Here is a 22,504-nt window from a genome sequence, read left to right as displayed (position 1 = left end):
GGATGCAGGGATGTAGCAAGGATAAGGACAGACTTGGTCTTCAGTCCTGGCTCCGTGCCTCTCTGGTTGTGTGTCTTTAGATAGCGCACTAAATCTCTTTGTGCCTTAGGTTCTTCATTTCTGTGTGAGAGTACTGACACCTGCTTCACAGGGTGACTTCATAGGTAAATCAAAGAACATGCATCATTGCATCAAATGAGTATAGATAGATGATTAATAAATAAGACTTCCCTCCACCCTGAGTCTCCTCCATACTGTCCAGAGTAAGGAAGAGTCATCAGCCAATGAAGTCTAGATGGAGACTTACAAGCTTTCCTGTTGCCTAAATACATCTTCCATTCAAGAGGTACAGGGTCTGAGACAAATTGATCATCATCTGATGAGCATTTGTATTATCTGTGCCACTTTGAGAAGACACTCTGATTTGTCTCTCAGTACAGTGTAATAAGTTTGCACTAAATTCTGGGGGACACAAAAGCTTGATTTGTCTCTAGCAATTCAGACAAAATTCACATTATTTTAATGCTTAACCACTTGCTTTTTAAAATTTAAAAATTTTTTTTTTGTATTTTGGAGGGAAAATACATTAGGCTCTTCTGAACACAGAGTATGAAACATGATTGGCAAATAGTGAATTTTATTTAATAAGCAAATAAATACCCTTCCTCAATTAAGAGTGAATTAGTTGTTACATAGGAACAAACTGATATTATTCTTATTATAGCCATGAGACCCCTGTAAAAAAGGAAACAAATCAGGGTGGGCCCTGATTTACTGGTGCAAAGTATGTAAGGATGCTTATAATTAAAGCAGTGTATTACTGATAAATCAATTTTACAGAATTGGTGGAAGGACAAGGAACAGAATAGAAAAATACAGATATAGACCCAATAAAATGAAATGAAAACCCAATATATGATAATAGCATCTCAAAACTGTGGGGAAAGGAAACTTTTTAACAACAATTGCTGATAGCCTTATAGAAAAAGAGAAAACTTGATATTTTCTACTTATTAGACCCTGTAAAATTTCAATGAGTTATGATTTTAAAAATTTAAAAACGTTAAATAGCACAAGAACTAGGAGAAAACATGGTGCAGTCCTTTGTAAACAGAAGCATAATTTAACAATACATAACAGTTATTTTTTATTTTATCTTGTCAAATACACTGATTTTTAAATTTAATTGCATCTGAATACAGTATAAATAGGACTCAAAATCTAGAAATAGTAAAATTGAAAATGATAAATTTGACAAAAATAAAGGGAAGGAAGGTAAAGAAAGGAGTGAGGTAAGAAGAGAGGGAAGGAAGGAGGAAAGGAGAGGAAGAATGAGAAAGGAAGGGAGGGAGGAAGGAAGAAAGAAAAAAAGAAAATTATTTCATGGTAAGAAATTTCTTAGCAAAATCAAAAGACAAATGATAAACTGTGGAAAACTCACGCCTTATATACTAGACAAACAGAACATGTCTCCAATATATAAAGAATATCTAAAAACTAATAAATAAAAGAATCTGTGAATAAATCAAAATACAGAAGGGATATGCCCTGGGAAAAAATGGATACAAGACATGAATAAACATTTCACAAAAGTAGAAATGCAAATGGCTCTTAAATATATGAAAATATGTTCACCCTTTCTATCAGCCAGGATCCAATCAGGAAACAGAAAAACCACACAGTAATTATATCAGGTAAAATTTAACATAAACATTTATTACCTGGTAATGGGATTAACTACTATTGAGTGATCAAGAAAAGTCTAAAGTATACAGGAAGAATGGATACAAAGGGCAGCCACTACCTCTGGAGCTGAGGCAGCACATGAAGATAGGAACAGACTTGGAAGAGGCCCCCATCTCCAAGGCTTCTTTGGACATGGTTGTGCTGGGTATGCCTATGGCTCACTATGTGGCCAAGACACTCTCTGGCTGGGTCAACTGATCAAGAAACCTCTCAGTAGGCTTCCACTGAAACTATCAGTGGATGGTTTCCAGCCAACTCTTGCTGGAAAGCCACACTGTGGTGCTAATGAATGTTGACTGGTATTAAGTTGTGTGAGCTGCTTGTATATTCTGGAAATCAAGCCCTTGTCAGTTGCATCACTTCCAAATATTTTCTCCCATTCCATAGGCTGTCTTTTCCTTTTGTTTATAGTCTCCTTTGCTGTGCAAATGTTTATAAGCTTGATTAGGTACCATTTCTTTAGTTTTGCTTTTATCTCTATTGCCTTGGTAGTCTGAGGATAACACTGCTATGATTTATATAAGAGAATGTTTTGCCTATATTCTCTTCTAGGAGATTTATGGTGTCTTGTCTTATGTTGATGTCTTTAAGTCATTTTGAGTTTATTTCTTTTTGCCAACTCTTAGATTGGCAAATATAGATAGATAGTGAACTAGAGAGAGAATAGATAGATAAATTTAGATGAGAAATAAATACAAACATTTGGCAACAAACTTTATGGAAGACTGTGGGGAAATGGGCACTCTTGTACATTGCCAGGGGAAAACTATAATATTACCAAAATTGCACATTAAATTTCCCTTTGACCTAACAATCCCACTTCTAGGAGCCCACTCACGTAATGTGCTGGTAAAAGTAGGAATAAGCATATGCATTAGGCTACTTATTGTTGCATTATTTTCTTCCAATAGCAAAAGATCAGAACCAACTCAAATGTCTGTCAACAGGATGCTTGATAAGTAGGCAATGGTACAGCCACACAATGGATTACTACAAAGCTAGAGATATGAGAGAATAATATTTATTTTAAATCAAAGTTTGACTTGAAAACAAATTTTATTAGTAAGAAAATATGTAAATGTTATTAGAAATTAATTTTCATCATAAAATGAGATTTGAGAATGAAATTAAAGAAGCTAGACTAGAAAACAAGATTCAACTATATACTGTCTACAAGAGTTCCTTAAGGACACACACAGGCTAAATGTGAATAAATAGAAAAGTATTACAAAGATTTTTTATTAGCTTCTTTGATTTTATTTTTAATGTTTTCTCCTTGGATAAAAATTTATCTCAGGTCAAATAGAATTTCCAAATCAAGTGGCTTTTAAAATAATTGTGTAGGCAATATGACTCTTAAAACCACTAATTTCCCTTTTTCTTTATACAATGGAGAGCTGAAGCAAATTTATATGCCATCTCTTGAAATTAAAAAAGAATTAAAGCATGTAATCATGTTTTTGGCATTTGAATCTTATCTTTCTTTCATCCTGCATTCTTTGTTTTCTTTGTGAGTATATATCAGGGGTAAAAAAATGGAAGTGTCAGGAAAGCTGCCCTAGATCTCTTCCTAGGTAGGAATCTTTGCCTTATGAATGGCAGTCTTCTCACCTTTCTTATCAAAGGAGATGCAGCATGAGCACCGTACTCAGACAGATGAGTGTTTTCATTCTGAAACTATTAAAGTAAGTTGTGTGTCCTGGAAAAGTTAAACAATTATTACTTATTCACTTAACCTATAAATCAATGAGTCATTCACTTCATCTGAAACCAGAGGCAATGATGTTATCATCAGAAGGCTCAGTTGATCACATGTGGGAAGTACCCCACAAAACCGCTGGTGAATAAATGTCCTTTAAAAAAACAATGTTAGTATCATGGAGCCCCAGTTGTTCCTTTTCCTGCCCACCAAATCACCCTCTCAAAAAAGATCAGTCTCACTGGTTTTTTGTTATGTTAAATTTCAGTCCCTTATGCCAGATTTTCTCAAGTTAAAACAGAATTTAACTTAAATGTCCATCAACAGATGACTGGATGAAGAAGTTGTGGTGTATCTATACAATGGAATACTGCTCAGCCATAAAAAGTGATAAAACAATGCCATTTGCAGCAACATGGATGGACCTGGAGATTGTCATTCTAAATGAAGTAAGCCAGAAAGAGAAAGAAAAATACCATATGATATCACTCATATGTGGAATATAAAAAATAAATTTATATATATATATGTATACTATGAACTCATCTACAAAACAGAAACAGGCTTGCAGACATAATAAACAATCTTATGGTTACTGGGGAAAAGGAGTGGGAAGGGATAAATTTGGGAGTTTGAGATTTACATATGTTAGCCACTATATATAAAAATAGATTTTTTAAAAGTTTCTTCTGTATAACACAGGGAACTATGTTCAATATCTTGCAATAAACTTTAATAAAAAATATGAAAATTGATACATGTATGTATATGCATGACTGGGACATTGTGCTGTACATAAGAAATTGACACATCATAATTGACTGTATTTCCAATAAAAAAATAGAGTTTAAATGTGGCCACTCCATATAACATGGGAAGTATCATCATCCTCTTTGAAAAGACTTCAGACATCAGCAACCAGACCTTTCTAAACTGCCATCAAAATCACACCATGAAGGCAGATTTGGGCTTGTAAAAATAATGCATGTAACACTCATTACTGACTCCACCATCACAACTAGAGAGGGAGAAAAGAATTCCCTCGTGTTTCCTTCTTTTATCATTAATGTTGAAGAAAGTGAGAGTGAAATTCCTTGGGGGATGACAGTTCATTAAATCCTTGAGTATCCTGTGAGTGTAGAAGTCATTTCATCACATTTTCTCAGGGGATTATTTGTGACTCTGAAGCTTAAATGCCTCCCACAAACAGAAGCAAATGTGGGATGAGCAAGTGGCTCAGAGACAACTACTAGAGAGACTGACTGTCTTTGGATTCTTCTCAGAATATTTGTTCAGCACAGCACATTAAGAGAAGAGGAGACATTCTACCTCTCCCTAAAGGTGAAAAACAGGTAAGTATTTGGGCCAGAAAGAGAAAATGATATGACCTACTAGCAGTGGAGCATTAAACTACACAGTGCTCCTTTGGGCCTGGATTTCCTTTGCACCAGGCTCATACCATCTTAAAATTTCAAAAAGAGTCATTGGCCATGGGTTTGGCTTTTGGGTGTCTCATTATAAGTCAAAATTCAAAAAAATTATGATTTGTTCTAGTTCTGTGAAATATGTCCTGGGTAATTGGATAGGAATTGCATTAAATCTGTAGATTGCTTTGGGCAGTGTGACCATTTTAACAATATTGATTCTTCCAATCCAGGAGCATGGAATATCTTTCCATATTTTAAAATCTTCTTTAATTTCCTTCATCAATGGTTTATAGCTTTCTGTGTATAATTCTTTCACCTCCTTGGTTAGATATATTCCCAGATATTTTATTACTTTGGGTGCTATTTTAAAGGGGATTGTTTCTTTACTTTCTTTTTCTGTTGATTTATCGTTAGTGTAAAGAAATGCAACTTATTTTTGGACATTAATTTTGTAACCTGCTACCTTGCTGAATTCTTCAATCAGCTCTAGTAGCTTTTGTGTGGACCTTTTAGGGTTTTCTATATATAATAACATGTCATCAGCATATAATGACATTTTTACCTCTTCTTTTCCAATTTGGATCCCTTTTATTTCTTTCTCTTGCCTAACTGCTGTGGCTAGGACTTCCAGGACTATGTGGAATAGGAGGGGTGATAGTGGGCATCCTTGTCTTGTCCCAGATTTTAGTGGAAAGCTTTTGAGTTTTTCACCATTGAGTACTATGCTGGCTGTAGGTTTGTCATATATTGCTTTTATTATGTTGAGATATGTTCCCTCTATACCCACTTTGGCGAGAGTTTTTATCATAAATGGATGTTGAATTTTATCAACTGCTTTTTCTGCATTGATTGAGATGATCATGTGGTTTTTGTCCCTTCTCTTGTTGATGTGATGTATTACATTGATTGATCTGTGTATGTTGAACCAGCCTTGTGTCCCTGGGATGAACCCCACTTGGTCATGGTGTATAATCTTTTCTATGTGTTGTTGGATTCTATTTGCTAAAATTTTGGTGAGGATTTTGGCATCCATGTTCATCAGTGATATTGGCCTATAATTCTCTTTTTTTGTAGTGTCTTTGCCTGCTTTTGGTATCAGGGTGATGGTGGCTTCATAGAATGAGTTTGGGAGTATTCCCTCCTTTTCAATCATCTGGAAGAGTTTGAGAAGGACTGGTATGAGTCTTTGTATGTTTGGTAGAATTCCCCGGTGAAGCCATCCGGTCCTGGACTTTAATTTGTAGGGAGGTTTTTAATTGCTATTTGTATTTCCTTTCTAGTGATTGGATTGTTCAAGTGTTCAGTTTCTTCTTGATTCAGTTTTGGTGGACAGTATGTTTCCAGAAACTTGTCCACCTCCTCTAGGTTATCCAGTTTGTTTCCATATAGTTTTTCATAATATTCTCGTATGATATTCTGTATTTCTATTTTGTTTGTTGTAATTTCTCCATTTTCCTTTTTTATTTTGCTAATTTGTGCTCTCTCTTTTTTCTTCTTTGTGAGTTTGGCCAGAGGTTTGTCAATTTTATTTACTTTTCAGAAAACCAGCTTTTTGTTCGGTTGATTTTTTCTATGGTCTTGTTAATCTCTATTGTATTTAATTCCTCTCTGATCATTATTATTTCCTTCCTTCTGCTGCTTTTTGGGGCTTTTTGTTCTTCTTTTTCTAATTGATTCAGGTGGTGGGTTAACTTGTTTATTTGAGATTGTTCTTCTTTTTTGAGGAAGGCCTGTATCTCTATAAACTTCCCACTTAGCACTGCCTTTGCTGTGTCCCATAGGTTTTGAGAGGTTGTGCTTTCATTATCATTTGTCTCAAGATTTTTTTTTAATTTCAGCTTTAATTTTCTCATTGATTCATTGTTTTTTCAATAACATATTGTTTAATCTCCATGCTTTTCTTTTTTTCTCCTTTGTTTCACTGTTGTTGATTTCCAGCTTCATGGCATTGTGGTCAGTAAAGATGCTTGAGATAATTTCTATCCTCTTAATATTGTTGAGGTTTCTTTTGTGTCCAAGTACATGATCGATCCTGGAAAATGTTCCATGTGCACTTGAAAAGAATGTGTATCCTAATTTTGGGGAGTGTAATGCTCTGAAAATATCCACCAAATCTAGTTTTTCTATTGTAGTATTTAATTTCTCTGTCACCGTGTTTATTTTCTGTCTGGAAGATCTGTCTAGTGATGTTAATGCAGTGTTAAAATCTCCAACTATGATTGTATTCCCATCAATATCCCCCTTTATCTCTGTTAGTAATTCTTGTATGTACTTAGGTGCTCCTATATTGGGTGCATATATTTTAACGAGTGTACTATCTTCATCTTGTATCACTCCTTTAATCATTATAAAATGTCCTTCTTTATCTTTCTTTATAGCCTTTGTTTTAAAGTCTATTTTGTCTGAAATCAGTACTGCAACACCTGCTTTTTTGGCTTTTCCATTTGCATGGAATATCCTTTTCCATCCTTTCACTCTCAATCAAAGTGGGTTCTCCCTAAAGTGGGTCTCCTGTATGCAGTATATTGAAGGTTCTTGCTTTATTATCTAGTCTGCCACTCTATGTGTTTTGACTGGAGCATTTTGTCCATTAACATTTACAGTAATTAATGAGAGATGTGTGTTTATTGCCATTTTGAACTTATCTTTGCAGTTGAATTGGTATATCCTCTTTGTTCCTTTCTTTTTCCTTTTGTGGTTTGGTAATTTTCCTTTTTATTATCATGGATTTTATTTCATTTTGTGACTCCCTAGTAAATTTTTGACTTGTGGTTACCTTTTTTTGTAAGTCTTTTAACCCATTACTATAACTGTTTTTTTTAAACTGATAGTAACATGATCTCAAACCCATCCTACTGTTAAAAAAATTTAAAAAAGAAAGAAAAAATATTCTATATTTCCCTGCCTCCCTCTCCCACTCTCAGTGATTTGTATGTTTTCTTTATTTGTAATTCATGAGTTATCACCTTTCCAGTTGTGAGTTTCTCATTTCTGTAGCATCCTGCTTCTTTTCTATTTAGAATAGCACTTTCTATATTTCTTTTACCGTGGGTTTAGTGTTGCTAAACTCCGGCAGTTTTTTTTTTGTCTGTGAAACACTTTATTTCTCCATCTATCCTAAAGGATAGCCTTGCTGGATAAAGTATCCTAGGCTGCATTTTTTTTCATTCAGGGCTTTGAATATATCTTGCCACTCCCTTCTGGCCTGTAGTGTTGTGTAGAGAAATCAGCTGAGAGACTTATGGGGGTTCCCTTGTAATTCACCCTTTGCTTTTCTCTTGCTGCCTTTAGAATCATTTCTTTATCCTTGACTCTGGCCATCTTGATTATGATATGCCTTGGTGTGGGTCTATTTGGGTTCTTCCTGTTTGGGACCCTCTGAGCTTCCTGTAATTGGATATCTGATTCCTTCTTTAAGTTTGGGAAGTTTTCAGTCATGATTTCTTTGAAAACCTTTTCAATCCCCTTTGATCCTTCTTCCCCTTCTGGGACCCCTATTATGCGAAGATTGGGATGCTTTATATTATCCAATTGGTCCCTTATGCTATTATCATTTTTTTTTATTATTGCTTATCTTGTAGTTCTTCTGAATGTTTGCTTTTTATTGCCCTGTCTTCTAGATCACTAATTCGTTCCTCTGCATTAACTAGTCAGGTTTGCACAGCTATTAGATCATTCCTTATCTCTGTCAATGAGTTTACCCATTCTACTTGACTCTTCTTTATAGCTTCAATTTCATTTTTGACATATTTTATATCTCTAAACACTATCTCTTTTAATTCCTTCAGCAATTTGATCACTCCTTTTTTGAAATCTTGATCTAGTAGGCTATCGATGTCTATTTCATTGATCTTTCTTTCAGGGAATTCCTCTTGTTCTTTTAATTGGGAAAGGTTTCTCTGCTTCTTCATCTTGCTCATACCTCTCTGGCACTGTGGTTTATGGAGTATCAGTTTTCTATCTTGGATCTTAAGGATTTTATCTATCTAATGCCTATTTAGGAATAGAATTTAGGGAAAAAAAGAAAAAACAGAAGAGAGAGAGAAAGATTTTCAAAAGAAGGGAGAAAGAGGGTTTGAAAACAGTGTATAATGAATAATAGAAGAGCGAGTTGAAGCAGAGTATCAATCGGGTTGAGACGTCCTTTTAAAACCTTAAAAAAAAGGGGTGAGGAGATGAATAGATGTATTTGAAACCTGTGTCTAATCAATAACAGGACATCAAAACCCAAGAGAAATAGAAATGAATAAAGAAGTAAAAATTAAGAGAGTAATTGAAAATAGAACAGGTGAAAACAGATTTAAAAAAAAAAAACAGAAAAAGGGGTTGTCGGTGTTCTCCTGGAGTCTCTGTGCTTTTAATATGAAGTCCTTCTGTCTCCATCCTGTTTTGGAAGCTCAGCTTGTTTTCAGAAGCCCTCCGTTGGTGCCCTCTTCTGTGCTGCTCCCAGCATCTGTTGGCAAGCAGATCATGCCCCCTCCTAATACTGGGTCAGTTGCAGCTCTCCTCTGCTGTGGGCAGGCGGGTCACTGCCCCTCCGGATGCCGCAGTCAGATTTTGCAGACTGGCCATGTAGGAGGGCGGGTCGTGCCCCCTCCCAGCACCTCGGTCAGGGGCTGTGTTCCTGCCCGACAGGAGGGAGGCCGCTCTCCCTCTACCTGCACCGCCGGTAGCTCCGCTGCTCTGTGCAGCTGCGTGCTCCGCCCTGGTCAGCGCTCTGCGGGTGGGATCCGGGAAGACCGAGGGACAGCCTCGTCCCTGCTCCGAGCCAAGACCCAGCTCCTTGTTTGTCTTTGTGGAGCAAGTTCTCTGAGGGACCAGGATGGAAAGATCATATCTGCCCCGAGCTGTAGGCCCATCTCAGTCTGGCCTTTGAGGCTGCTAAGCCCTTCAGTGAGGATGCAGGTTTCGCCCCCGCCCCCACCCAGGTGCTCAGCGCCGGAAGATATGGCAGCTGTGCCTGAGCCCTGCCTCTCTTCCCCTGAAAAGTTTCCACGGTTTTTCAGAGATGGGGGTATGCACCCTTCCCCCAAGAGTACATCAGCCTTGCTGTTTTATGGAGGGCCCAAGTTTTTCTGTCCTGTACACCCACAGCCACTGCACCCAGCCCCTTGCAGTCCCCCGGGGATGCCTCCATGCAGCCGCCCCCGTCCTCCGCCCAGCTTGTGCAGCCTGGCCCTGCCCGCCCCTGCCAGCCCGCATCTCAGGCTGGGTGTCGGGGGGACGCTCTGTGTCCGTTTAACTTAGTTTTGTCAGACAAGGGCTGTTCTGTACAGATCTGAGCCTCGGAGGCTCCCCCTCCATCCCGCTGGCCTCTCAGTTGGAGAGGGGAGACCCAGCGAGTTAGCGCCAGTCCTCCTTTGCCGCTCCCTCCCCGAGGGACCCATCCCACGCTGCTTTGCCTTTTGTTCTTTCTTTTTTCCTTTTCTCCTACCAGATTTTTGGCATCTTTATCTTTTGAAGAGGGCGATGATCTGTTGGCGTTCCGCAGGTGCTCTGGTTGGCTGAGTGGGCCTGTAGATATGGGTCTTGGTGTATTTATGGAAGAGGGTGACTTACAAGCATCCTTCTACTCCGCCATCTTGCCTTTTCCTAGAGAATGTTTTATAATATGTTTAAGTGTAAATTTGGCAGTCAGTATTTTTTACTGACTGTTGGGAATGTTCCATGTGCAGCTTATGGTTGTAAAGCATTCAGAAGAATCTTCAACATTAATTTGAAATTACAGCATATATTTCTAAGACACTTTTATTACTCAAATTAGAAATGAAGTTCAAAGTCTTAAATGAAAGTAGGTTCTAATCTGTGTCTTTTAGATATATGAGCTTTAATAAACATTTTTTAAGTACATATGTTTGTCAGTATACTTCAGCATGCAAAAATTTCCTTGGATTTACACGTGCTATTTTAAAAAAATCATACTTATGGTCTTTCACAGAAAGTGATGGCCAGTGGATATTTCTGGAGAGCAGGACTTTTGGTATCCCCAAAGTCACACTCTATAGGGTTTTTTTATTTACATTCAGAGTTGTATCTGGTTAAAAAAAAAAAGGAGGTGGGCAATAGGATCCATATGGCTAAAATTTACTATAAATGCCCATTGTAATAATTACAAAGCAAACCTCTCTCTTTACCTCCCTTCTTGCTTGTCTGTGGTCCCTTCACGTTTTTTCAGCCCCTCAGTTGAATGAAAGTTACCTGGTAAGTTGTCCGAATTACCTTAATGTTAGAACTGGGTCTTTGATTGTCTTGTTTTTATTTGTTTGTGGTACTTTTCCTTTGACAGAGAAGGTTAAGGAGATGCTAGGAAATGCACTGCTAAATCCCCTGGGTTCCAGCCATGATACTTTTTGGTCATATTTTACAGCCTCCAATAATTTTTCTCTGGTGACTGGCATCAATCGCCCTGCCCAGCAGAGTGGCCCCTATCAGTTCAATGCAGAAGGAGCCCAGCATGTCCAGGGTACTTCCTGGATTCCAAAGGGTCAGAGCACCTGAGGGTGTTTTGCTGGGGAAGCATTCAATCATTGTTCAGTCATGACCTCCCCTTTGAAGACCCTCAATCCTTTTCCCTCAGACAAAGAGAGGAGTTCAATGTGAGGGACTGAGATCCCTAACCTGGCATCTTCAAGTTTTGATGAAAGCACTAATTTCAGCACTTGCCCCCAGGGAGGCTACACTGCATTTTGTATACTGCCTTAGCTGAGGAGGTCTAGGGGAAGCAATTACAGGAATTTCTACCTGAACTCCCAACGACGGTAATCCTCTTTCCATGGGTCAGGGACAGGGAGCTAAAATGAGGGTTTTGTTGTATTGTATGTATCTATACCCATTATTATGTCTGGGTCTGGGTAAAAATAATCATCTACATATCTGTTCTGACTGGGCTCAATGAGAGATGCATGCAAGCCAAAACTATCTTTAAATTATTTTACAAGTCCCATTGTTAAGTGTGTACCCCTAATGTTTTTCCGTCACTGGAAATTAGTGTTAATTCAGAGCCAATATCCAATAACCCACAGAAGATCTAGATATTTACCTTTTCCCCATATAAGATTACTGTCATAAATGGTTGCTAGCCATTCACAAGAAGCCTTGGAAGAAGATGTACAGTGTACACATTGGCTAAGTTTCAAGATTCTTCCTCAAAGGATCCATGTTTCCCCATTGGTTCAAGTTTTCAGTGGCTGTAAACTAGCTCAGCCTGGAGAATTATCAAGGAGTGGCATTTCCCTACTGGACCATCTTGAGCTAGTTTTTATCCAAGTAAAGACAGATATTTTTTCCTTACAAGAAAAGTATCACCTTTGTTGTTTTCTTAGCTACTTCATTCCATAAGAATCACCTAATCCATGAGACTCTGCCACGAGTATCTGAACAACAAAATATTTGGTTATGATCTAGGGTTTTTGGCACATTGGGAAATTGCTGCCTTCTTGCTCTGGAAGTTAAATATTGCAATATGGCTTTCTGCCTGCCTGTTTCTTTTCTTCCATTGGATAGTCCAGATTTAAATTTCAACAAAAGCCAACTTACCAAAAGATATGTATAATTTCTATTTGTATCCCAAGAAATAGTGTACTAACCCTAGAACTAATAACTTCGGAGAGTGTTACTTCTCTATTCTTGATGGTGTAAGAACAGAGTGAGGTTATACGCTCTGGAGAGAGAGCTTGGAAATGGGTCACTTGGCAGGAGCTATGGTCTAGGTCCAGGGATACAGATATCTGTGGTATCTTTGCAAAAAAACAGGACAGAGAAAAATCACTCTGACCTCACTTACTTCCTCACCAGTGACAACCACTGGCTAAACCCATTAAGCAGACAGAGCACAAAGGAACCTACTGATACAGTTAAGACAACTGATCATCCTGAAGCAAAGAGCGGGTTAAAAGTGTAGAGAATGGATTTGGAAGGACAAAAGAAGTGTATTCAACAGATAATAAAGATATTAGCATTACTGAACGTATATGCTTTAATATGCAAATATATGCATATAAATGTATAGTATACACAAGCGTGTGTACATATGTTTATTTTGCCTTCTACATAACTAGAGAGAATGTCAATGGAAATTGTGACATTACATTTCACCAGGGAATTGTAGTCTCAAAAAATATATATTTCCCATCATTGAATAATACACAATTTGTCAACATGCAATGTTATTTAATTGTCCTGTTAGATATTAACAAAGCCTAGGAAATCCTAAGGGGCTGCAGGAAGTACAACCCTGGGGATTCAGAAACTGGCATAAAAGATTCTGGGACAAGCAGATTTGAACCCTGTTGAGGTGATGATGTTGCTGAGAATTTTAGGTAAATTGACCAATTCAGATGCTACAGTTAGATGGAAAATGTTACCTGTTCCTCACAACCTGTCTTAAGATCATTCACATACTAAGATACAATATGTGCTAATGAAAGGGAATCTTTTGAAATATCTTCACCATCTTCCTACTGAAGTTTTTGAAACTTCTGAGAGTTCAAGAAGAAGTAGCACTTTTCATTATTAGAGACAAAAATATCCATTAATATTGCAGAAGAAGACAAGGGATGACAGAAAGAAATAATAATAACCTAAATATACCAAAAAAAAAAAAAAACACGGAAGCAAGATATTATCAGGAACCACTTACAAAATAAGCAGCATTGTTAACATTGCAAGGGCAACTGAAGTAACAGGATGAAGCAGCAGTGATTACTTGAGGTTATTTTTCTAAAGGCCAAAAGACATCCCAAAAATTTCAAATTTCTTTCAGTTTAATATTCTTTAAGACAGCACAAAGGCATGTGGCATTTTTGAGAACAATTCCAGCTAAGAGAAGCTTCTCTCTAAATATAAAAGGTTATATTTTAATAGTTTTGAAAGAAAAGTGCATTGTTTAATTTGACACAGAAATATATCCTTAGTTAGGAAGGACAACATGTCAGCTACTTAACAAACACAGCTGGATTGTCACAGTGTTCTGGCTCTGGTTAACAAACACAGAACTCAGTTCTTTGATTCAGTCCCTGCCCAGGGAAATGTGTGCCCCATCTTTTCCTGTGTTGGTGTCAGGATTCAAAGTAGCTCTGTCTGTAGCTTCCCTTTTAAAATATGAACATGCAACACATCTTTGCATTTGTTAACTCTTTGAGTCTTCACAACATTAAAATGGAGACAGGACTCCTGATATGAAGAAAAATAAGGAAACAACTGATTTTTATTCCAGCATCTCTCAGACTTGATCTGCAGACAAGCCCTTGGGCTGCTTCAGTGGAAGCTGGTTCCTGGACCCCACCACCAGCCTGCTGAGTTAGGAGCTCTGTGCTGGGCCAGGTGAATGCCATGGGCATGACATTTGAGAACCACTGGTTACCTGAGTGTCTATGATGTGCCAGGCACTGTGCTTAGTCCTCCCTTGAGTTATCTCAGTAACAACACACCATAGGAGGGATAAGTTATCCTTGATTCATATGTAAAGAAATTGAGCCTTTACAATATTGACTAGTGATGGAGAAGTGGAATCCTTGTTAATTGCCTGAAAGTCAATTTTTTTATGGTATCCAAGTTGTCTCTGGTTTAAACAGTCAGCTCTGATTTCTAGAGCAGGCTTCCTATATCCATCGTGGCATATTATAACAGAAAGTCTGTTGCTGATCTGAAAAGCTTCTTTTACACTGTTGATTGAAATAAAAAAGCACAATGTGAGAGCTGTCAGTTTCAGTTTTATTTGGGGACTTAGGACTATTGCCTGAGAGACACGAGGGACACTCTCTTAGATGCCTCTGAGGAACTGCTCTGAAGACACAAGATGGGAGGTCAGCATATACATGATTTTACAGGTGTCGTGCAATCAAGCACACAGCTTGGAAGAAGGTTGCTGCTGGTCACAAGACACAGACATCGTAGTGATCTTAGTGCTTCTCTTTCTAAGGGAAGATGCAGGAAATTGCATTCATAGAATTTTCTCCTGGAAATATCTATTTGAAGGCCTGTCCTGACAGTTTTCCCAGAGCACAGTGTCTCATTCCTCATCTCCACCCTGAACTGTTTTCAGGGTGTGTTGAAGGTCGGCAAATTCAGTGGCTAATGACTCAACCCCTGTAGGGCCAGATGGTGAGTGACATTCTTTAGCTGACAACACAGATTCAGTCCATTTGGACAAACAAATATTTGGTAAGGATATTTTGTAGGCATATTTGTCTGTTTCTTTCTACTCCTTCTGCAGGCAACACAACTGGCCAAGGGTTACTTGTGCCAGAAAACACATATGAGATCTCAAACAATTCTGCTGATAGTCAAAGGATAAAATGACATCATTAGAAGCCACCCAGAAAATTGATACTATCAACTTGTTTCTCTTGCAACTCATTCATTCATTTGTTCATTCATTCATTCATTCATTCATTCATTAAATATGTATGTGTGTCTACTATATGCCTGGTAATATTCTAGGTACCATGTGTACAGCAATGAACAAAAGAGACAAAAATTTCTACTGTCTTGTAGTTTGTTTCCTAGTGGGCTCACATCTCTGCATGACCCCAGAGACCCAGAAGACTCATGAAAATGTGAACTGGGCAGAATATCATCACAAGTAATCTTACCCCTCAGGGATATTCTCCAGCTGTCTTTTTAGTCCTTCACATAACTCCTAGATAAAATGTTTCTCTGAGTTCTGTGAGTTGCTCTGGCAATTTAATTAAACTCAAGTTGGGGGCTCCTGGAAACCTCTGAGTTATAGCAGGTTGTTCAGAAGTACAGGTAACAACCTGGGCTTGCAACTGGTATCTGAAGTTGGGAGAAGGAGCAGTCTTGTGGGACTGAGCCCTTTCCCTGTAAAATCCAATGCTATCTCAGGGTAGAGAATGTCAGAATTGTGTTGAATTCTTGGACACCAGCAGGGTGTCCAAGAATATTTTTTGTTTTATGTGTGGGAGAACAACTGCCAAATGGGATTTTGGGTCTCAGAGGACCAAAATGTTATATTAACTATAAATTTCATTTTAGACCATAAAAAAGCATTAAAAAATGTTTGTTGTAAAGTGGAAATTTTTTAATGTGATAGAACTGAGAACTACCACTACAGATGGGATCAAACTGGGATGTGTCCTTTGTAGAATTGTACATGGCTAGTTACAAAAACTGGAAAATAGTGCTAAATCCTAGGCTTTTAGACCCCAAAAGAGCTTACAATTAATTTTTTTTTTACTTGCCATAACCAGATGGATAATTTGCTGGTCTCCACTGTGACAGTTCACTCTAATGCTCAGTTTGATTCTCTCTCTGGGATTATAAATGTGCCAAAGGATCCTGCAGAATAACTGAGGGGAGAATTTCCTCTGTGATTGTGGAGGAAAACTGTGCAGGGGAGGCAAAATTTTACTTTAGGGTCTGGGCCTGAAAATTAGACTGACATAAGACAAATTAACAGGAGAAAAGAATACACATTTATTTAGTATAAGTTTTATATCACAGGGAAGCCCTCATGAAGAAATAAAGACCCAAAGAAGTGGCAAAATCTAAATGATTTCTACAAGTTGAACAAAGAGAAGCAATTGTGAAACAATGACTAAGAATATATGTGTAGGCAAAAGGAAGGTAAGAATTGTTGCAAAAGGAAGGACAGAGCTGGAGGGCTCACACATCTCAATTTAAAAACTTTCTACAAGCTACAGGAATTAAAACAGTGAGGCACCAGCATAAAGGCAGACACAGAGATCAGAGGAATAGAATAGAGAGTCCAGGAAAAAAAATGCTACATTTGTGGTTTTGGTAGGTAAGATAATGCCTTCCAAAACATTAGTATTCTAATCCCTGGAACATATGAATATATTTGGTTACAAGGGAAGTGGAAAGTAAGGTTGATAATCAAGTGACTTTAAAATAGATTATACTGGATTATAGGCTGGACCTAACATAATCACAAGGATCCTTAAACATTGAAAACAGAGGCAGAAGGAGTCAGAGGGAGATGTGATTGTTAAAGAATGGTCATAGAGAAACAATGGTGCTAACTTTAAAGATGGTGGAGAGGGATCATGAACCATGGAATGTTGGCAGTGTCTAGAAGCTGAAAGAGTCAAGGAAAGGGTTTTCCCTGAGAATCTCCAGGAAAGAACACAGCCCTGCCAACATCTTGATTTCAGCCCTGTCAGACCCATGTTGAGTCCACCTTCTAATCCTACAGAACTATAAGATAATATATTTGTATTGTTCTAAACCACTAAGTATGAAGTAACTTGTTACAGGGACAACAGGAAACCAAAACAATAATCAACTGATTTTTGACAAGGATGCCAAGATAATTCAGTTGGGAAAGAATAATCTTTTCAACAAATGGTGTTGGAACAACTAGATATTTACACTCAAAACAGTGAAGTTGGTCCCCAATCTCACACTATATACAGAAAACTCAAAATGGGTCATAGGTCTACATTTAAGAACTGAAACTATAAAAATCTTAAAAGAAAATGAGCAAATCTTTGTGACCATGGGTTTAGGCTATTGAGCTAGATTATTTCTTAGATAAGACACCAAAAACAAGCAAGGAAAAAAATAAATTGGACTTTATCAAATTTAAAACCCTTTGTTCATGAAAGTACATCATCAAGAAAGTGAAAAGATAATCCAAAGAATGGGAGATAATATTTGCAAGTCATATTGCTGATAAGAGACTTGTATCCAGAATATATAAGAACTCTTACAATTCAACAATAAAAAGACAAAAAACCTAATTAAAAATGGGGCAAAGATTTGAATAGGTATTATTCCAAAGAAGAAAAACAAATGGCCAATAAGCACATGAAAAAATGATCAACATTACTAGTCATTAGGAAAATGTAAATCAAAATCACAGTATTATAACACTTCAGGAACACTAGAATTGCTAATATTACAAAGGCAGACAACTTGTTTTGGTGAAAATAAGAAAAAATTAGAATCCTCACACCATGCTTGTGGGATTGAAAATTGGTGCAGCTAATGTGAAAGACAGTCTGGCAGTTCTTAAAAATGTTAAATATAGATTTACCGTGTGACTATGCAATAGTGCTCCTAGATTTCTAGTCAAGATTTGTTCATAGCAGCATTGTTCATAATCGCCAAATGGAAAAAATTAAGTATCTGTCAGTTGATGAATGGGTAAACAAAATATCGTGTATCTGTATAAAGGAATATTGTTAGGCAATAAAAAAGAATAAAATAATGATACATGCTACAACATGGAAGAAAAAGAAAAAAAAGAATTATTTTAACAAAGTCTCTTTGTGTAGAATTCTTTTGGTCTCAACTTCCTGTCTTTGATAATAAGAATGTTTCTTTTCTCCTGGTATTGGGAGGGTGGCTCTCACATGTTGTTTTAAGGAAGTAAAGGGGAGATCAAACTGTACTTGGGTTATCTACTGTTTTATTTTTTTAATGCCATTAGCTTAAAATAATTCTTATGCCAAAGTGGCATATTGGGATGGCATATTCTACTACCCTTCATCTGTCACTGCCTTCTAAACCATAGGTCCTTTCCCACATCTCACAGGCTTTGAATTACTTGTCCATTTGTAGCTGGGAAATGGGAAATAGATTTTTTCCCTCAGTGTTTGAATTTAATTAGCTCCACTCCCAGTTCCTCTTCACTTCATGAGCCAGTTTTATTTTCTTAATATCATCTATCATTAACTAAAAATATTTCTATACTTTTTTGTTTATTTATTATGTATCTATCCCTTCTAAATGAAGACTCCATAAGAGTCAACCTTATCAACCTCACTGCTGTATTCCAATGCCTAGACAGCACCAAGGGCCCAAGAAATATTTTATTAATACAAGAATAAATGGCCAAGCAGCATTAAGGCTTCCTGATACTAAATGCATTTTAAAGACAAATATGTTGTGGCTCAGAAAGCTTCCATCACTTGCCCAACCCAGCCAAGATTTCTGCTCAGACCTTCCTTATTCCAATAACAATGGCCTTGACTATATCTCACAGATTTGTAACAGAGAATGACCTCCTTTGGTACTGGTTGCCATAAACATTTCACTCTTTCATTTGTAGGTGAGATCTCCTTAAAGCATGGAGAGAAGCAATCACATGGTCACTGAGTTCATCCTGGTGGGCTTCACGACAGACCCCGTGATGCAGCTGGTCCTCTTTGTGATGTTCCTTGGTGTCTACTCTGTGACCCTGGTAGGAAATACCACTCTCATGGTGTTGATCTGTAATGACTCAAGGCTGCACACACCCATGTACTTTTTCATTGGGAATCTGTCTTTACTGGATCTCTAGTATTCCTCTCTCTACACCCCAAAGATCCTCATGATCTGCATCTCTGAAGACAAGAGCATCTCCTTTCCTGGCTGTGCAGTTAAGTTCTTCTTCTCTGCTGGGCTCGGGTACAGTGAGTGTTACCTATTGGCTGCCATGTCTTATGACCGCTATGTGGCCATCTCCAACCCCCTGCTGTATGCTCAGGCCATGCCAAGGAGATGGTGCATCTGCTTGGTTATCTACTCCTACACTGGAGGTTTTGTCAATGCAATAATACACACCAGCATCACACTCACTTTGAGTTTTTGTGGTGAAAATGTTGTTGATGACTTTTTCTGTGATGTCCCACCCCTGGTGAAGTTGGCATGTGATGTGAAAGAGACCTACCAGGATGTGCTGTAATTTCTCCTGGCCTCCAATGTCATCACCCCAGCTCTGCTCATCCTGGCCTCCTGCCTCTTCATCATAGCTGCCATCCTGAGGATCCACTCTCCACAGGGCCACTTTAAAGCCTTCTCCACCTGCTCCTCCCACTGGTCTCTGTCACCTTGTACGATGGCTCCATTCTCTACATCTATTCCCACCCAGCTATTCCCTTGAGAGGGACAAATTGATGTCCACATTTTACACTGTGCTGTTCCCCATGCTGAACCCCATGCTCTACAGTCTGAGGAATAAAGACATGAAAGAAGCTCTGAAGAAACTCTTCAAGGTAACATAATGTGAAGCCTAAATTACATACATTTCTCAAATCAGTGCTCGGTGCAAATAAATTGCTTCAGGAGAGGCATATGGAGAGGCATTAATAAAATATTTGTTTATCTAGTCAAAGAAATCCAGTGAGAAATATTTTCTTTTGTTGCATTGCTTTGTTTTGCTTTAATGATCATGCTATAATCTATTCTACAAAAGATGGATTCAATGTAATATTAGTGTATTTTTCAAAGAACAACATCAAGGTTTAATGTGATATAGAATATTATCTATTGCTTCTGGAATCCCAAATGGTTGAATGTTAATTTACTATCTCCCCTGAGATAGATCCAATTTTTTCCACCTACTTAATGAGGTATTAAGGAAATGTGAATAAAATATTAAATTGATTCTTGAGATTTGTGGAATATATCCCAAATCCTTCTTGTTCAGTACCCACAGAGTGTCTGTGGTAATGGAAAAGAAAGGAATGTGAAGAATATTGTGATGGAAAAAGAGAGGGCAGTGGCGTGTTATTTAAAAGTCTGCTAAGATTCAAAGTCAAAGTATGTGCACAAAACCCTACCAATTCCTCTTTTCTCTTTCTAAAACCTCTCACAGATAATCCAGCTGATAATTTGTATGAAAATTGAGTACTGCCAAGAAGCAAAATACAAAACTGTAGAACATCAAACAGCTCAGTGTTTTGGATTTAAAATAGTTTAATCACAACAAAATAATAAATAATTAAAAATGGTTTGATCACAATGTTTCATCTTTTAAGTATAACCTGTTGTATTTACTTGAAATGTTGCAACATTTACAAACATGTTTATAAACCAATATGTGGAAAGTGCAATGAGAGCTTGCTGCCAAAAGATAACCTTCATCTCTGGAAACTTCTGGTCTGTGTTGCTTTCCAGAAGGCCTCTTTGACATCTTTGTTTCTCAGGCTATAGTTGAGTGGGTTGAGCAGTGGGTTGACCACAGTGTAGAACAGGGCAGCCACTTTGTCTTTCCCCAGGGAGTAGGTGGAACTTGGCCTTGAAAACATGAAGAGCAAGGATCCATAGAAGAGCATGACTGAGACGAGGTGTAACGCACATATGGAGAAGGCTTTGCGCCTTCCTGAGGCCATGTGGATCCTCAGAATAGCCAGAAGGATGTTGAAATAGGAAATTAGGATGGCAAGAATGTTGGAGAGGACAGTGAAGCCCACCACTTCCACGAGGACCTTTTTGTAGACCTGGGTGTATGTACAAGACATTTTCACCAATGTTGGTTACATCACAGAAGAAGTGGTCAATGATATTTTTGCCACAGAACCTCAGGCAAAAGGTGTTGGTGGCATGGGCGATGGCATTCAAGAAGCCTCCTGTGTAGGAGCCAGCAATGAGTCCAGTACAGAGAGAGCTGGACATAGTGCTTGAGTAGAGTAACAGGTTACAGATGGCCGCGTTGGCAGTCATAGGCCATGGCCGCTAGGAGATGACACTCACTGTAAGTCACAACACAGGAAAAGAACAGCTGGGCTCCACACCCAGCCAGGGAAGTGCACTTATCTTCTGAGACACAATTTGCCAGGATTTGGGAGTATGCACAGAAGTGTACCAGAAATCCAAAAAAGACAGACTGTCAATGAAAAAATACATAGGTGTGTGCAGGTGGGAGTCAACATGGATCAAGATAACTAGAGTCATGTTCCCTGACAAGGTGGTCATGTAGGGCACCAGGAATATTCCAGATAGAATCAGCTGCCACTGGGGGTCTGAAGAGAGACCAGTAAGGTAAATTCAGTCAGGACAGTGCGATTTCCTATTTCCATGTCCACAGAGGGGAAGTCTGATAACTGTCATGAGAAAAAAAAAATTAGTGATTTTTGTTTTGAAAGAATTAAAGGTATATGGATCAAGTCAACAATTCATGAACCCCTTACTGTCTAGATAAAATGATAAAAAATTCAGTCTGTGACTTGGAAAGACCACCGGAATGGGAGTCAGGATCTGATTTTGAAATTAGGGCTTTTACTTACTAATTGTTTCATGCAGGGCAAATCCCTTAGTCTCATCCAGCAGGTGAGAAAAATGATGAGCTATGACAGGTGGTCTGATGGAGTTAAGGAGACATAAAGGAAAGCATCCAGCCAAATGCCAGGCCCACGGTGAGCACCCAACATGTGAGTGTCCCATGTGGGTCAGTGAGTGTTTATGTGACAGGCACGAGGTGAGCAACCAACATGGAGTGTCTCGTGTGGGTCAGTGAGTGTTGACATGTCAGGCCCACAGTGAGCACCCAACATGTGAGTGTCTCGTGTGGGTCAGTGAGTGTTTACGTGTCAGGCACATGCTGGTCGCTTTACAAATGGCAGTTCATTGCGCTACTCCTGCCACTGTTAATACAAAGAGACTAGTACAAACATGACTCACTGGGCCCAGAGCATCCTCAGTTCTATACTTAACCACTTAATTCTTTCCACAATGTATATGGTAAGTATTATTATAATCCTCACATAATTTAAGAAGGTCCCAGAACTAGTCAACAGCAGCTAGTATTTGAACCTCAAATTTTCTTTATGAAAAGTATATGCTTTCAGCTTTTAAGCCACTTGCCTCTCTTATTAGTAAATACATTGCTTCTCTTGTTCCCCAATTAAGGCAATCTTATAATCCTCTGATAACCTGAATTTCTTCA

The 22,504-nt window shown here is 38.2% G+C and overlaps 2 pseudogenes; one reads left to right on the top strand and one right to left on the bottom strand.

Annotated features, from left to right (window-relative positions):
* Positions 1–18,925: 18,925 nt before the first annotated feature.
* Positions 18,926–19,841, top strand: LOC140693602 (olfactory receptor 9G19-like; annotated as a pseudogene).
* Positions 19,842–20,699: 858 nt separating this feature from the next.
* Positions 20,700–21,641, bottom strand: LOC102532589 (olfactory receptor 9G4-like; annotated as a pseudogene).
* Positions 21,642–22,504: the final 863 nt, after the last annotated feature.

Source organism: Vicugna pacos, unplaced genomic scaffold (genome assembly GCF_048564905.1).
Source record: "Vicugna pacos unplaced genomic scaffold, VicPac4 scaffold_19, whole genome shotgun sequence".
NCBI lineage: Eukaryota > Metazoa > Chordata > Mammalia > Artiodactyla > Camelidae > Vicugna > Vicugna pacos.
Note: the sequence above shows the minus strand (reverse complement) of the source record. Positions and strands in the feature narration are given on the sequence as shown.